The 18416-nt window shown below is 34.1% G+C and overlaps 1 pseudogene; it reads right to left on the bottom strand.

Annotated features, from left to right (window-relative positions):
* Window positions 1-742: 742 nt before the first annotated feature.
* Window positions 743-18118, bottom strand: LOC149552392 (putative phospholipid hydroperoxide glutathione peroxidase; annotated as a pseudogene).
* Between the last annotated feature and the right edge of the window lie 298 nt (window positions 18119-18416).

The raw sequence follows: 18416 nt of genomic DNA, 5'->3' as shown, positions 1-18416 counted from the left end.
CACAATTTCATAGACTGCATTTTGTAATCAATTTTGTTCAAACTTTTGTGATTTCTTAATTTTCTAAATTTTCCTTGTTAGAATTGATACCAAAATACACCTTAGTTTTTATCAATCTAATGGTGTTTCTCACTTCAAGGAGAAAATAGAGATTGAGTTTTAGTTGTTTCATGGATTAATTATTCCAATTTCAAATGTTTGAACTTGAAGATATTCAAACAATAATAGTTTGTGGGTTCATGGATTTGAAGACCTAAAAAAAATTCACAAGTCCTCCTATGGCTATAACTTCCATATCTTATTTAGAATCCATCATAAAGTACCTTTTCCCTAATATAGTTGCATCATCCCCTATTTGATTTGTTAACACAAAGACTTAAATTGTGAGAGACATAAATTGTACAATAAAATAACTTATTTACTATTTTTTTTTTTTTTTCATATACATATCAAATATCTACTCACTACTACATAGTACCCAACCAAAAATGATACAGGGACTTGAAGACTAGTTTTCAAAGGCAAGTAAAAAGGGAAGTTGACTTCTAGAATATGTTGCTCTATCTTAAACTTGTAAGGAGTCTTAAATAAAATATTTCATTTTTAGAAAAAGGAAAATAATCGAGAACCTACAATACAATGACTACAAGTTGATGAAGAAGTGATCAACAAATAAGTCTAGAGTTAGTACACCCCCACCTTGTCCAACTTCCTGCAAACATAAGGTTATATATATTAGCCATTATTCCTATAAGATGTTTCATCAAACAAATAAAACCAATTAGAAAATATTGTAAGTGTAATTTTCATAGAACAAATTGACAAAATAACAAAATATGATTTTCAAGTACCTCAATCTTCAATAGAGATGTTGTGGGTGCATATCTATCAACCACATTTCCATCGTTGTCAACCAAAAACTTAGTGAAGTTCCTTTTTTATGCTATCACCAAAAAATCCACCTTTGATTGATTTCAAGAACTTGCAAATAGGGGTTGCATTACTACCATTGACCTAAACCTACATCATCAAAGTGCAATACAAACACAAAAGATAAAATGTAATAACTTTGTTTACTAATTAAATGAAACTTGAAAAAAAAAAATTAATTATTTTGCAATAACATTCCCCCTAAAATTTCTAGTAAAGATATCTAATAAGCAATCAAAATATAGCTAATATGCCAACCTCACCAAAAATGGGAAACTCTACTATAAACTGAGTACATGTCACCTCTACAATCTCCACATTATCACGTAGTTCCTGTCCACCAAATTGGTTGCAAGGGAAGGCTAGGATTTCTAATCCTATAGTTATCTATAATAATATTTATCAATTGCTTGACTCATAGCATAGATTATTAGAACAAGCTAAGAACCATTTTTTAAAGTTGGTTTCTAGAAAAGAATATTATAACAATAAAGTTGTGTCCTACCTAACAGCAGGGGCTAAAACATTTTCAGAGATTACCATATTATTATCAAGATTACCATTTATATTATTAAAAAGATTTAAATTCATTAACCAGCTATGTTTTTGAGTACTAATTCAAAAATAATATTTGTCAAGCTATGATTTTAGTAATTGTGATGCTGAGGCAAAAGGGAAAAAATCAAAACTTCATTCTAAAGATTCTACTATTGCTATCAAAATTTAACTTGTAGTTTTTTATTAAAATGTATTGATTCATATTTCATGAACTCATTTGTTATGAGAATGAATGAAACATTTCACTTATTACACCTAGGTGATGTTCACAAAGGTGAATTGGAACTTAGGTTTTAAGATACACTTCTGATAATAAAGAATTCTTCTTCAATCTAATAGGTAGAACATATCAGACATATTGATTTGTGTTTTCTAAATTAAAAAGTCATCTGTCATGATCATAGTAATATTCATAAAGATTAGTTGTTCTTTAAACCTCATTCTAAAGATTATACCATTGCTATCATAGTTGAATATGTAGTTCTCATTCAAAATCATTGATCTATATAAATTGTGAGTATCATGGTCTTAGATAAGGAAATCTGGTAGGATGATAAAACTTTTTGATTCTCAACTTGAAGAAGTCAAAGAGCTTAATTTCTAATAACTACAGGTGAACTATTTTCTTGAGCTCTCTCACACCATCTAATCAAATCCAAATCCAAATATGTTCAATCAACACTTATGCACCATGCAAATTTCATGTCTTTATAGGTGGAAGCATAGTTTATTTTATATTTTATATTTGAACTAATCCTAAATATGATAAGACGAGAACCATTATCTATTTTTTGCACTCAGGGACTCTAGCAATGAGAAACGACAAGTAGGAGAGAATTGTTGGATCAAAATGCTTTATTATTTAATCTAAAAATCTAGTTAAATCTCAAATTCCAGAGTCACTGGAGGTAAGATTTTAATTTTTTATCAAATATCTTCTCTTATGACACTTTTAATGTTTATATAATTTTGAAAAATAAGACTTTCTAGGAAGGAAACCTCAAAAGGGATCTTCTATCAAATGTGATTCCCCCAAATGAAATTGGAGTGAGCTTTGAGGATATTTGAGCTCTTGGTCAAGTAAAAGAAAAATGTAAGGACTTGATAATGATTCCCTTACAAAGGCCTGACCTATTTTGTAAAGGAGAAATTTTAAAGGCTAGATTTTATACTTATCAAATTCCCAGTTGCAAAAGAAGAGAATGTACCATAATCTCTAAAATTCTTGTTAGTACCCCCAATTTTTATTTTATTCAATTTTGAGCAATAGTCCAATTTATTAGACAGTAGAATAAGTTAGCTTCCGTTCTTTAACAAAATTGACAATGGTGATGGTTCGCTCTAATACTGCATTTTATTTTGATATAAACTATAATGGAAATAATTAACCATCATGTTTCACTGCATCCTTGTAAGGATTTTCTACTCTTTGGTCCTCCAGGAATTGGGAAGATAATGCTTGCAAAAGAAGTTGCAACTGAATGTGGGCAAATTTCCTAAATATTACAATGTTGACCATCACATCAAAGATATAAATATGATAAATTGATCAATAATTCTTTTTTCAAATATTTCTCCAATTCTTTTATAGTCTTTGGTGAAATGTGTGTCTTTTTGTGGTTGTAGTGGCATGGTGAAGCTAAAAAGTCTATCAAAGTTATATTTACAGTGGCAAGTAAAATTGCTACGTGTGTTATATTTATAGTTGAGGTAAGCACTATAATTAGTAATATGGCAGAGGTTTTTCTCTTATAATTTATAGATCTATTTTTTCATATTAAAAATGTGAGTTTATAATTCATTGATCTGTATTTAACAAATTGACAGAATGTTGGGTGTGAGCAATATAGAACACGATGTGATCAACTAAAAATGATCATCTAGATTATGAGCCTCCTTTCTAGAATTTTTCCATAATTTATCTAATATTTATTTTTGATCAAATCCTCAAAAATCTATTTATTCAATTATAACATATGATATGACCACTTTATCCCAAGTTCATATTTAAATAAGAGAACATGTCCCCTTTTTAATTAAATAAAATTCCCCACTCATCTCTTATCCTAAGTGTGCACACATAAAGCATTATTCCTATTTTAGAAATAAAAGAAAAGGTATTTTTGTCTACACATGAATACACATTTTTCTATGTGAAAGGAATCTTCTATTTTTTAAATAACTTTAATTCTCCTCCACACATTTCAAACCCTCTCAAAAGTCAACCATTAATTGTGATTGGTTTAGATGCTTGTACACATGGATCACTCCCACTTTCAAACTCCACCCTTGATTACATTCATCTTGCTTCTTAATCTCTACCATCTATTTTTCTTTAAAAAGGAGGGCTCTCTCCTCATTCAAAAAATCTTAGTCTCTCATGCTATTGTTATGCTGTAGGTTTTCTTGATGATTTTGGAGACTTGGAGCATTCTTGAATTTTTTCATTTTATCTTAGCTCTCATTCTACTTAAATTATGGCATATTTTCTATCTTAGTTTCATTTTTGCTTTAGCTTAGTTCTCTTTTTTAGCTTGCATTTCATTTAGAATAACTTACATTTGTATTGCATTTTATTCTAAATTCTTGGGTATTGGCACTCTTGCCTCTACTCTTTGAATCTTGAATTCTATGGTGCACCTTGCAAGGGTTGCATAGTTTGGTTCATTTGAGAACCACCATATCATAGTCTTTGTATGTCACAAATAGAGAGCTATAAGACAGCTCTTGAGACTCCCTCTTCCATGGGTTCTCTCAAGAATAATAGTTTATAGAAGTGTGACACTTTTATGCACACATTTTTTGCGCCCACTATGGGGCTTGAATCAAGTTTCTAGCTCCATTTACTTTCATTTCTCATTTCTAATTTTTTTTATAGTAGTATATTGGATCTAATCAAGTGGTTTTGTAGAGTTCTCACTTTGGTTTTAAGGCTAACCCATATGCAAATTGGTTTGAAGGCCAAAACCCTATGTGTTTGAAGATTTGATCATATCTCCTAAACCACTTATAGTTTGGTTATTAAAAAAAATTGAAAGTTGACTATATGTCTAAGATGTCTCAGTCCAAGTTTTAGACCATTTTGACTTGATTTTCATTAGTTATGATTTTTTCTTTGTTTTTCATAAAAAGTCATTTTTGGTTGCAAATCAATGAATTTTTTTGGCAAAACTTACATTTTAAGAAAAAAATTTGAATTATATAGGGGGTACTTTCTTTGTGTTTTGAATTGTGAGGTCATATTAAGGATCAAAAACTCAATTTGATCAATTTGGTATATTTTGACAAAATGGGTCCCTAGGGCACAAATGAAGATTTTTTTTGAATTTCTTACATTTTTGGAAACCTCTCTAGTTTTTAGTATGGGTCTCTTTTTTTCATTTCTATTTTTGAATCTGAAATCATAGCAAATATGTCCAATCTTGTTGACTAGGTCAAAATCAAAGAGTAAAAATGAGAGCATTTGTGATTAACTTGCAATTTCTTTGCATACACTTGGTTGGAAGATAACTTGAATCTTTGAGGTAGCTAACCACATATTTTTTGGAGGTCTTACTTGGTTATTATTCCCTAACCTTGGTTTCTTTGCAGTGAGTTTCTCATTTACATTGCTAAAAAGAACTCATGTCAAAGCTTCAAATGCACAAGGGCTACTAACAATTGTTTCCAGGGCTGCCCAAAGCATAAAAACCAAACTTTCTTGCTTTTTTATTTCATGTGTGGCATTTACTAGTTGTTCATTTTTTTATAAGCACATTAAACTTGCAATTGGGATTCATTGATAATAGGAGAGTATGCTCTTCACTATTGCAATGAATTAGAAATCTTGACCCACCTTTGGATTTTGAACGTAGAGAGGTAATTGGATCTTCTTGGCATGTTTGGGAGAAGAAATCAAGATAGGAGAGTATTCTCTTCACCCTTGAGGTAAATCAAAAATCTTGACCCTTGAGAGTGGATCCATTTTGTGGTAGTTAAGATCCTTTAGAGGGCCTACTCTCAGATAACTTGAGAGGAACGACCCAAGTGGGGACAAGCAAATTACCTAGCTCTTCCAACCCACTATGAACTCAAGGCTATCAAGAACACAAAACCCTAGTAGATGCAATGTTTATCTTAGATTAGTGTTATCGCTTATGGGATTTAACCATAAGGAGATCACTAAGCAAAAATGCTTAAAGTGCTCTTGTGGCCATGAGGTCTGTTACCCACCGCAAGGTGGGGTATCCCTTAATTGGTTGCAGGAGGAACATTATGAATGGAAGCCCTTTCTAAACACCCTAGTTAGTATCTACCCTATTTTGCCACTCAACTTCTTGGTGCAAGGATTGATCCTAGTGGACTACCTAGATCACCCCAAGATTTTACACTTGCCATATGTGTTCCTTTGGTTGTGCTTATGGAACTTCCATGACAAAGCCAATACTCTTGTGGAAAAACACTTGATGTGGGGTGAAGGAGCATCAAGTGTGAGCTAAGTTTTTGAGTAATTAATCATGACTTTTAGGTATATATTTCTTGATGTGTTCTTGAATGTGCTAGACCTATGTAAATCTTTTGAACATACATATGATGATACTTCTAGGGCTTTCTTTTAAGATCTCACATATTCTTATATCATGCAAGGTTGTTTTGTCCCTTGCTTGATTTTTTGAAGACCACTCCATGTGTTACTTTCTTGCTTGGAAAGAAATTGCTTTTGAACATAAAACTTGCTATGCTATCAACTATTGTCAAACTTTGTAAACCAAGTCAAAGCATCAAATCTCAACATTTTTCTTGTGTTTCTTGCTAAGGGGAGTCTCATCATTTGATTTTTATTTTCTATGTCTCTAATGCTTGAACATGCTGAAAGTGACTCTTTGGTCTTAGTGCTCTTGGTCTTTCTATCTTCATGGTCTATGTCCACTTGCTAGTTATCTTTTTATTGAAATGGTTACCTTGATTTCTTGACTACACTCTTATGTTGGGAAATTTTTTCACTTGTCACCATGTTTTCTCTATCTACTTGGCTATTTGGCTTCTTTCCTAGATCATGACTTGAGTCACTAGTGTTGTAAGTTTCTTGGACACTTTCTTGACAAGTCACTTTACTCTATCTCTACTATTTTGGCAAGTGAACACTCTACCTCTCTAGTTTAGACATCAAGTTTTCTTGTGTCACCTTCTTAGCTTCCTCTAGTCTCCTTCATGCTTGATTATCTATCTACCACTATGGAATTCAAACCTTGTGCTACCAAACCTCAACCAAAGCTATATGATCATGATATCCTCCATGCCATTAAAGAGTCTCAAGATCTATCACTCAATACAAAGAACTAGAAGAGACAAACGATCTTTCTTACCTTCATCTCTCTAAGCATATGATAGAAATGAAATCTAAATTTGAGAAAAGATTAGAGGAGAAGATTTCATTGTTAAACGAATCTCCCTTAAGACCTTTACATACACATGGTTCATCTTTTTCAAGGTCTACATATTCTACTCCAAGACATCAAATGTCTTCACCTTCTAGATCTAAAGACCCCCTTAGAGAGAAAGAAAGTGATACCTCCTTTGAGCCTATTCCCAACTATTATGATGGACCTATCTTTGACCAAGACAATGATGAAGACATATATGCATACCATTCACTTGAGAAACAACAAAAGGACTCTAGAGATACTTTTGATAGAACTTTTTCTCCCTTGGAAGATTCTTATGATGACACTTTTGCAAACACTTCTTGGCACCAAGCTCATCATGTTACCTAAGTCTAGCTCATATGGAAACCCATTCTTGGATATGTATTATGCTTATCATCAACATAATGAGCATAGAACTTCAGATTTCATCAAGCTTAAACATAAAATCTAAGATCTTATTGATAATAGGATTATTGATGCCTCTAATGACTCATGTGATGAGGATATTTCTCTTAAGCAAGATCATATTAATGAAACTATGTCCAGTGTTTTCCTCGATACCTCTACTTCTTCCAGCACTCATATATTTCCCAACACTTCAAATCTTTCCAACATGCCTCTATCAAATAAAGAACCTAATGCTTTTCATGTACACTATGCCTATCCTAAAGGGCTACCTCTAAAAGAAACTCAAGCTAACCTTCACTTTTTTGCAAACCTTTTCCATGCTACTAAACCTAAAGATCCAAGCAATACTCCATTCACTCTTCATTCTCCCTTGTCCTTAGAAGTGGCTCCATGTCAAGAGGACTCTTAAGAAGAAAAAGCTATAAATTTCAAGAAAGATCAAGATCAAGCACCCTTTCATCTCCTTCAAAATTTCACCCCTTCATATCCTATATCTTTTCCATCCCCCAAGTATGATGAAGATACCACTTCCATTATCTCACTTGAGCTTACTAAAAATTATGAGAAAATTTATCTTTGTATGCTATCCAAAGCTACTTGTCAAGATCAAATCATCCCTTCATGTTCTACTTCTCCATATCCACTTCAAAATTGTGCACAAGCTTCAAGTGCTCCTATTAAAAATGGTGTTCCTATCAAAGCTACTCATGAGTCTATTAATGGATTTGACTATGTTTCTCACTCTAAAGATTTTGATATCCCTTTTCACTATCCATTTTTATATCCAAAGTCTATCCTTGGTCCTTATCCATCAAAGTAAACCTTCCATCTATATTGGGATCTTATGTTCCTTCATATCCTACATTATCCACTCCTAGCTCTCCCATCATACCTCAAGATCAACAAAGACACTCATCCTTGATGAATTTCCATCCATCTATCCATCTAAACTAGTCATATCATCCTTATTCATCCAAAAATCCCAAGTCTTTTGGAAGTGAGAATAAACATAAGAACTATTGAAAAATGAAGATCTCTTTGTCCCATCTAAACAACATGTAAATGCTAAGAAGGAAACTGCACAAAAGAGACTACAAAGGTCCACTATTAAGAGAGCTAAATCAAAGAAAATATGGGTTCCTAAATGCATTATTGAATAAATATGCTCTAAAGTATCCAAAGGAAAATCTAAAGCTATATGGCTTCCCAAGTCTCTTTTGAAAGACTTGAATATTGAAAATACTTCAAAGTTGACATTCAAGCTATCCTATCTAATTGACCCCTTGGTCTTGATCACAATAAATAAAACATGGTTCTCATAGGTCTCTCGATATGGCTACTCTTTTAGACTACACGCTTCATGCTATCTCACTTATTGCCTTTCATTACTTATCCCATATGCTATCTCAGTTAGTGGCTTCCACAACTTATCCTACACACTATATTGCTCATTGCTTCCATTGCTTATCCAAAACCTGCTTTATATGGCTATCTTTCCCTAGCTTGGGTACTCTTGAGGAGTCAATCCTTGGAATCACTTTCATTCACTTCATATTCCTTGCCTATCCATCTCTGTCTATCCACTAGCTTCCTGCTCCATATTATACACCTTGCTATACATTGGGAGAAAATTATGTGATCTTTCTTGAGAACTAGTAATCTCTAAATCATTCTAAAAAATCCGTAAAAATCATATATGATGCTGAAAAAATCCTTAAAATAGAAAATGTCCTAAAAAAATGAGCATCTTAATGAAAACCTAGCAATAGGTGCTTTGATGTATCACCAAAAAAATTTAAAAAATTTGAAAAAAGTCCTGAAAAAAATTTGCCAAGTGGTGAAAACCTAGAAATAGATGCTACTTGAGACCCTTGTACCTATGTCTATCAGTCTCAATCACACACTCTACAACACATTTTCTAGCTTGGAATTGTTTCTTGTCCTCGTCTCAGGGGCACCAATGTTTAGCTTGTTTAAGGTTTCCTTGTGCATTAGGGTTTCTTTTGCAACTCACAAAATTGTGTTTTTCAATACTACCCCCCCAACTTGGCATCAAGTGTTTCTCAAAACTTTTTAAATAGTTTACCTACAATCTAGGGTGCTACAATATTTCTCAGTATCAGAATCTAGGGTGCTACGATAGTCTTTCGAGGATGTGATGGACTAGAAGACTGGGGGCATGGGGCATGTTTTCTTGATTTCTTCTTGTGGGTATACTTTAATTGTCTATAGTATTTTAAGCATTCATGCTTATCCTATTTGACACTTTGACTTATAAAGGTATCATCCTTGACTATTTTGCAAGATCACACTCGAGGGTTATCCTAGTGCTTATGCCTTGATACAAGTGTAATCTTGCTATACTAAACTTAGGAAATCTAACTGTGTAGTCCTCTTGATTTACATGTCTTTGATGCTTAGTTTGGATTCCCACATTTCTATCTAACATAGATTATATTCAAATCCTTATAGTTTTACTAGTGATGATTTTATGATCTTATGATGTTCCTAATAAGGTTCGATGATAAAAACTAGGACCTACTTATGTAACCCTCACAATTGCACCTTTTCATACTAGCTTGCATTCTAGGGTTCATTCTAGCTTATCTTTGCATTTTGCATGTTGAGAGAGCTCTCTTCTTTATCTTTCATGGACATGTCAACTAACTATGTTTATCCTTTTCTTACCTCTTCTCAATCTTATCCTATCTCTTCTTTTCTATATTACCATCTCATCTATGCTTTTGACCTATCTTTTCTAATCTCAACATCTTGGATCCATTTTTAGGATTGAAATCCAAATTTGAGTTCATCTTGCTAGTCAAATTTTCTTCTTCTATGTAGTTGGCTGACGTATTAAGGCTTAATCTTTGAATCTTGTTAGGGAAATCATCATTTCTTCATTTCTTCATCATTTCTAATCTCTTCCACTCTTGGCTTTCATTTATATTTCCTCTTATTTCATCTTTCTTCTTTGTTTGACCTAATTTTTATGCTTTATCTTTCTTGGTCAAAGTTAGTCAAACTGGGGCATATCTTCATTGCTTGGTGGTCACTCTTTGGTCTTAATCTCTTATCTATCATCATGAACTTTTCTTTGTTCTAATTTTATCAAATCTAGCTTATTTATGCATCTCCTCTATCTCATTTTGATTTCAATCCCAAGGGGGCATGGATATTCTATCATTGTTACAAATTTCTTTCTTCTACAACTATCTATTTTCTCTTGATCTATCTTCTTTGATAGGTGTTAGCATTCTTCTTGAACTCTGACATCATCTTTTTTTCCTAGTGTTCAATACTACCGCTATCAAGTTGTACATTCAGGATTTGCTATCTCTTTCTACATTTCTATCATATGACACGCATGCACTTAAACATTTAAATAAATAAGCTATGATGATCTTTATTTTCTTTGTGTGATTTCTATGTTGAATTCTTTTCTATATGTTCCCTCCCTAATAGTCTTTCAAGGATGTCATTAACTAGAAGACTGGGGGCATGGGGCATGTTTTCTTGATTTATGCTCGTGGGTATACTTTGTTAGTCTATAGTGTTTTGAACATTAATGCTTGTCCTACTTAACACTTTGGCTTACAAATGTATCATCCTTGACTATTTTTTTGCAAGACCACACTCAAGGGTTATCTTGGCACTTATGCCTTGATACAGTTGTAATCTTGCTATATTAAACTTAGGGATTCCAACTGCATTACCCATCTTCACCTATATGTCTTTGATGCTTAAGTTGAATTCCCACATTTCTATCTAACATAAATCATATTCACATCCTCATAGTTTTACTAGTGATGATTTTATGATCTTATGATGTCCCTAATAAGACTCGATGATAAAAACTATGACCTACTTATGTAACCCTTGCAATTGCACCTTTTCATACTAGCTTGCATTCTAGGGTTCATTCTAGCTTAGCTTTGAATTTGCATGTTGAGAGAGCTCTCTTCTTTATCTTTCATGGACTTGTCAGCTAATTGCGTTCATCCTTCTCTTGTGTCTTCTCAATCTAATCTTATCTCTTCTTTCCTATTTCTCACTTTTTTCTATCTTACCATCTCATCTACTTTTGACCTATCTTCTCTAATCTTGACATCCTGGATCCATTTTTGGGATTGAAATCCAAATTTGAGTTCATCTTGCTAGTCAAAAATTTCTTCTTTCTTCTATGTAGTTGGGTGACCTATTGAGGCTTAATCTTTGAATCTTGTTGGGGAAATCATCATTTATTAATTTCTTTATCATTTATAATATGTTCCACTCTTTGCTTTCATTTATATTTCATCTTTCTTCTTTCTTTGACCTAATTCTTATGCTTTATCTTTCTTGGTCAAAGTTAGTCAAACTGGGGCATATCTTCATTTCTTTGTGGTCACTCTTTGGTCTTAATCTCTTATCTATCATCATGAACTTTTCTTTGTTCTAAATTGATCAAATCTAGCATATTTCTATATCTCCTCTATCTAATTTTGATTTCAATCCTGAGGTGTCATGAATATTCTATCATTGTTGTGGATTTCTTTCTTCTAAAACTATCTATTTTCTCTTGATCTATTTTCTTTTCTTGGTGTTAGTACTCTTCTTGAGTTCTTATATCATCTCTATCCTAGTGTTAAGTACTATCTCTATCAGATTGTACATTTAGGACTTGTTGTCTCTTTCTGCATTTCATTCTTCATAATCAAATCTCTCTATCTATTTCTGCCTACTTGGATTATATATTATTTGATGTCATGTGTTCCCAGATCAATCACACATTAGTCAAAGAGAGGAAAATGTAATCAACTAAAAATGGTCATCTAGACTATGAGCCCCCTTTCTAGCATTTTTCAAAAATTTATCTAATGGTTTTTTTTATCAAATCCTCAAAAATCTATTTATTTGATTATAACCTATGTTATGACCACTTTATCCCAAGTTCATATTTAATCAAAAGAACATGTCCCCCTTTTAATTAAATAAAATTTCCCACTCATCTCTTATCCTAGGTGTGCACACATAAAGCATTATTCCTATTTTAGAAATAAAACAAAAGGCATTTTTGTCTACACGTGAATACACTTTTTTCTTTGTGAGAGGAATCTTCTATTTTTAAAATAACTTTATTTCTCCTCCACACATTTCAAACCCTCTCAAAATTCAACCATTAATTGTAACTAGTTGAGATGCTTGTGCATATGGATCACTCACACTTTCAAACTCCACTCTTGATTAAATTCATCTTGCCTCTTAATCTCTACCATCTATTTTTATTTAAAAAGGAGGGCTCTCTCCTCATTCAAAAAATCTTAGTCTCTCATGCTATTTTTATGTTGTAGGTTTTCTTGGTGATTTTGGAGACTTGGAGCATTCTTGCATTTTTGTATTTTGGCTTAGCTATCATTCTACTTACAGTATGGCATACTTTTTATCTTAGTTTCATTTATACTTTAGCTTAGTTCTCTTTGTTAGCTTGCATTTTATTTAGAATAGTTTTCATTTGCATTGCATTTTATTCCAAATTCTTAGATATTGGCACTCTTGCCTCTACTCTTTGAATCTCTCGTTCTATGGTGCACCTTGCAAGTGTTGCATAGTTTGGTTCATTTGAGGGCCACCATCTCATAGCCTTTGCACATCATAGATAGAGAGCTATAAGCTTGCTCTTGAGACTCCCTCTTCCATAGGTTCTTTAAAGAATAATCATTTATAGAAGAGTGACACTTTTATCCACACACACAGGACCATGCGTAGAATAAAAATTGAGTTTTTGCTAAATTGGGATGGATTGAAAGAAAAAGAGAAATAGAGGGTATTAGTTATTGCTGCCACTAATATTCCATTTGATCTTGATGAAGCTATCATTTGAAGGATGCCTTGAAGGTATCTAGTTTTACTTTATGATAATGATCTCAACAAGTTCTATTAAGTGACTTTTGACTAAGATATAACTTAATGTTATTGATTTTCTTTCACTCATTAGTCCTATGAAGAAACCTAACTTTTCATTGTTAATGATTTCTATGCTTGATTGGCCTTATAGAGTAATGATAAGCCTGCCAAATGCCAAAAACTAGGTAAATTTTTTAAAGAAAATACTAGAAAAGGATGAATTGGCTCTAGATGGGATTTTGAAGCAATTGCAGCTATGATAGATTGGTATTCTGGATGTGATCTCAAGGTAGTGCCATTCAAGTTAGATTTTTCTTAACAAAAATAATTTAAGATTTTTTTGATTAAGGAAAATAGGTTTTATAGGGATCCTATAACCCAAAACTAGACCCTATGGAGCTGCATATAAAAGCTAGAACAAAAAATAGGCCTATGCCCAAGAAACAAAAGCTAGGAAATAAAGACTAGCCCATGACCAGAAGACACAGTAACACTTAACTAAATAAAGTACGAAGCAAAAAATAGACCACTAGCAATTATTTCTCACTACCTGGATCCTGTTGATTTTTTGCTTCCTCATTAGTGCTCTAGATCTCTATGCCTGCACGTTCCTGGTTTGAGTTATTGGTTTATTCTACCTGGCCCCTTGTCTCTTTCATCTCAACCTCAGTTTTCCTAAAGTTCAAGCTAGCCTTTTCACCCTTTTCCCCACCAATTCCTACATTTTTTAGTTATTCACCTAGACTATTGATGTTCTCATTTAGAGTGTTTAGGGTTGCAATCACCTAATTAGCCAAGTTTTGGTTCAATATCTCCATCTTTTGCACCCTTTTCTTGACCTGCAAGATATGATCCTCCTGGCCGATAAGGTGATTCAAGTCATTGGTCATCCTGTGGCCTTTCTCCAAGCTCCTTTTCTCCTTGAGCACCTCAATCTCATGGAATAGCCATTTGATAGAATGAAAATTATCTATCATGTTATTTTGGCATTTTTGAGTAGATTGAGCCTTGTTTCCCTTGCATTATCATAAATTGCCACCAGAGTAGGGTCTATGAGCTCTTTGAAGTGGGCTGTTCCTTCTATATCCTCTAGGACCTGTAGATTCACTTTCTCCCTAACAATCCCCATCTTCACCATTTGGGTGTTGAAATTTCTCCACAACCTCCTTCTATCTTTCATAACTATCTCCCCACTATCTTCCACCACAATATCCTTAATCTCCAGAGATGGAGAGATAGAAGGCAAGGGCTCTGAAGCCTGTGGGGTCTGATCTTTTTTCTCTTCTAGCTACAACTCCTCCTCACCCTTTCTCTTTTTGGGGTTTCCTAACTGAATAGACATATCTTCTACCATCTTCCCATTGTCTTCCTCCTTATTCTTTTCCTCCAACTCCATTTCCTCTTCCTCTTTGTTATACTCTTCTTCCTCCTATTTCACTAGATTTGGGGTCAATCCCCAAAGGCTCTTTCTACTAGGAAAAGAGCTGGAGGGAGGAGGAATTTTCTCCCCCCCCCTAGACTTATTTCCTTTCAAGCAGGTGTTTTCCTCCTCCTCTGAGCTGAGACTTTGAACATCCTTAGATTTTGAGTAGTTAAAGCTCCCTATAACCTTTGAATCATCCCCAGAGTGGCCTAAAGGTTTCACCCTTATTTGAGTCTTTAGATACTCATAAACCAACAAGAGCAAACCTTCATGTAGAGCTGGGTTTGTAGTGGGTTTTTTCTTAAAACCCTCAATGCCTTTACTCATCGAGGTAAACAAATAAAATGGAAGAGAAATTTTTATGCCATGCCTAAAATGATTCAACAAAACAAAGTGGTGTGTTCTAACCATGTCGAATCTAGTGTCCAAGGAAATGTATTCAATAATAACTCTTAAAACATACTTCCATAGCTTTTTAATTGACTCCATCTCATAGTATGTCTCAACCTTTACTATAAAAATTTGTTCTTCCTCATTCTTCACAAAATCTTTGATTCCATTGGTGAACATTTTCTTATCCCTATAAAAATTTATCCCCTCCATGGGTATCTCCTTTTTCTGGGCTATCATTTCCACATTGATTTGATGAGAAACCCCATCAATTTAACATGGTCATCCTTCCATGTATTCACCATGATTTTGGTGATCTCCTTATCACATCCATGGAGTTTCTTAATATACCTCACTATCCCTCCCTTCTCCAGCTTATTCTAGACTTTTGTTCTTTTCTTCAATTTTTTTGCCTCTCCAATCGGCTCCTTCCTGCTCCTCTCTCCAACCATCTTGAAATCTTGTTCAACAATCTTGCACTCACAGACTTTGGCTTCCTATAATTTTTGAATCCCTAAAACCTTCTTACCTTTGGCAAATCAACCCATAAAATGTGCCACAAGTACACAAAATGATGAAGAGTAATTAACTTTCCATGATATTCATTAAAATCTTGTCTTATTTGCACTATAGCATAAATTTCCATAATTAATGCAAGATTGCCTTCGTACTTCCTTGGATACGTTCCAGCATTATGATATCTTTCACAACCATTGGGAAGATATCACCATTATGCCACATCATCACCATGTTTTTGACCACTGCCTCATTCGCAAACTAGTTTGCGGCTGAGTTGGCCTCTCTATACACATGGCTGACATGGACCCTTTTAAATTTGCCCAGGTCTACTTGAATCTCTTCCATGACATTTGCGATGGTCCAAGATGTCTTAGTGCAACCTTTTAAGCAATTTATTATATTTAAAGAATCACCCTCCAACCAAAGGTTCTTAATTCTTGTAGCCAAAGCCAGTTTTACAATATAATAGGCCACCTTAGCTTCCATAAAATGATTTGTTTGAACCCCTAAGGGATGAGAAAAAGTCACAACTCCCTTACCAAGACCATTTTTGATAATTCCTCCACATCTAGCACGGCCAGGATTCCCTTTCACTGCCCCATCGAAGTTGGCTTTATGCCAATCTTCAGGGGGGAGAAGCCACTTAACTTCCTATATTTTCCTCTCCCTATCCTTTTTCTTTAGTATACTATTTCCTCCTTCTTCAATGTCTCCTCCCTTTCTGATGGAAAAATTCTCCTTCATAGTAGAAACTATTTTATCTACAGTAACAAAAGCAGGGGTTTCCCTATCTCTAAAAATATGATTGTTTCTCTCTTTCCATATTCCCCAACAAAAATGTGGAAGAGACCAGGAACTAATCATCTGTGTCTTCATTCCTTTATACATACTAGTCCATTGCCCAACAAAATCCTGGATGTTGGCCAATTTACACCAATAGAGACCATAGTCCTTGGTTATAAGATCCCAGACCTCAAAGGAGTAGGGACAATAAATAAAAAGGTGGTTGGTTGTCTCCAAATCATTCTTGCAAAGATTACACCTATTAGGGATAAACTGACCCCTTTTAATCAAGTTATCTAGGGTAAGAATTTTTTATTGGAGAAGCAACCAGAAGAATATATTGATTTTCAGAGTAAGGCTAGTCATCCATGCCCTTGACCAAATAGGTTGCTCCATTATATTCCACAGTGAGAAATAACTTGATGCAACTGAGTATAATCCATCAAAATTGTCTCCCCATATGATTTCATCCCTCTTGTTATTAAGGATCATGGAATTCAGAATAGTCATCAAAAGTTTAAGATCCTGGGAAACTAGTGATAGGTCTTTCCATCCGTGGTTATCTCTATAGTCACTAAATTTTTGACCAAATCTTTTGACACATGTTTCAGCCCATCTCTCAAAGTTAGGCTGATCTATGAGGGGCCCCTATCTTAACTAGTTGTCCTAGTAGAAGAAGATACTTTTCCCATTGCCAACTTTCCAGTTTGCCTTTGATTTAGCCAAAAGTTTAGCTATAAGAATCTTGTTCCAAATAAAAGATCCATGGGGAATTTCAGCTTCACTAAATAAGAAGCTAAGAGATTACCTTCTCAAATACTTCTCCACCATGATATCCCATCATTTTCCTAGACTTTGAAAAATGTGCCATATCTGCTTTGCTATTAAAGCATTGTTGAGATGTCTAATTTTTCTAATGCCAAGACCACTGTAATGTTTAGGCAAGAAAACTTTGTCCAATGCCATAAGATGATATCTCTTGTTTTCCTCAACCCCTATCCACAAAAAGTCCCTCTATATTTTCTCCATTATATCAGCATGCTTAACCAGGATCCCAAAAATGCTAAGGGCATAAGTTGGGAGATTTTGAAGAGTTTATTTCAACAAAGTACATTTACCTACTTGACTGAGGGTAGCTCCTTTCCAACCAGCCAACTTCTTGCTAAATCTATCAATAATGTGATTCTAAAAAGGATCTAGTGGTTTAAACCCTAGAGGCATACCAAGGTAAGTAGCTAGAAGAGACCCCACTCCACATCCTAGTATGCAAGCATTTTTTCTTTGTCTCTCAATTGGGGTATTTACAAAAAAAGACCAAACTTTCATCCCAATTTATGGCCTATCCTAAACCCCTCATATAAGTATCCAACAAACTCTTGAGCACCTTAGCTTCATGAACTATGGCTTCCCCACCCAGGATTGTATCATCCAAAAATTACTGATGGGTAAAGGTAATATATCTAGATGTTGGCTTTATATCATGCAAACTCTACTCCTATCTTTTCCTTAGGATTATTCTCGCAATACACTTTGCCATTATAATGAATAGAATAGGGGATAAGGGATCACCCTATCTAAGCCCTCTCGAGGGGAAAAAGAAGTTCAAGGGAGCTCCATTGATTAAAATAGCCAAAGAGGGAGAAGAGACTAGTTGAAGAATAAGTTTACAAACCTGGGCATCAAAACCAAAGGCCTGGAGAATAGCTTTCAAAAAATCCCAATCTACCCTATCATAAGCTTTAGATAGATCCAGCTTGAGCAAAAATCCTTCCCTTTTCCTAGCTTCCAAAGAGTGAATAACTTCATGAACCTTCATAATAGAATCTAGGATCTATCTCCCTAGGACAAAACTAGTTTGTTGTGGACAAATAATCAAATGGAGCAGACTGAGAATCCTAGTAGTCAAAAATTTTGAAATGATTTTATAGAAAGAATTACATAGACTTATAGGCCTAAATTTATCCATCATGTCAACCCCTGCGACTTTTGGGATTAACACCAAAAAAGTAGCATTGAGTTCCTTCAAAAGGTTTTTGGCCCCAAAAAAATCTTGTACTGCTTTAGCCACATCCCCTTTGACCACCTCCCAATAATTATGGAAGAAGAAAGTTGAA

Source organism: Cupressus sempervirens, chromosome 6 (genome assembly GCF_028749045.1).
Source record: "Cupressus sempervirens isolate cs-2001-9-10 chromosome 6, ASM2874904v1, whole genome shotgun sequence".
Classification (NCBI taxonomy): Eukaryota; Viridiplantae; Streptophyta; class Pinopsida; order Cupressales; family Cupressaceae; genus Cupressus; species Cupressus sempervirens.
Note: the sequence above shows the minus strand (reverse complement) of the source record. Positions and strands in the feature narration are given on the sequence as shown.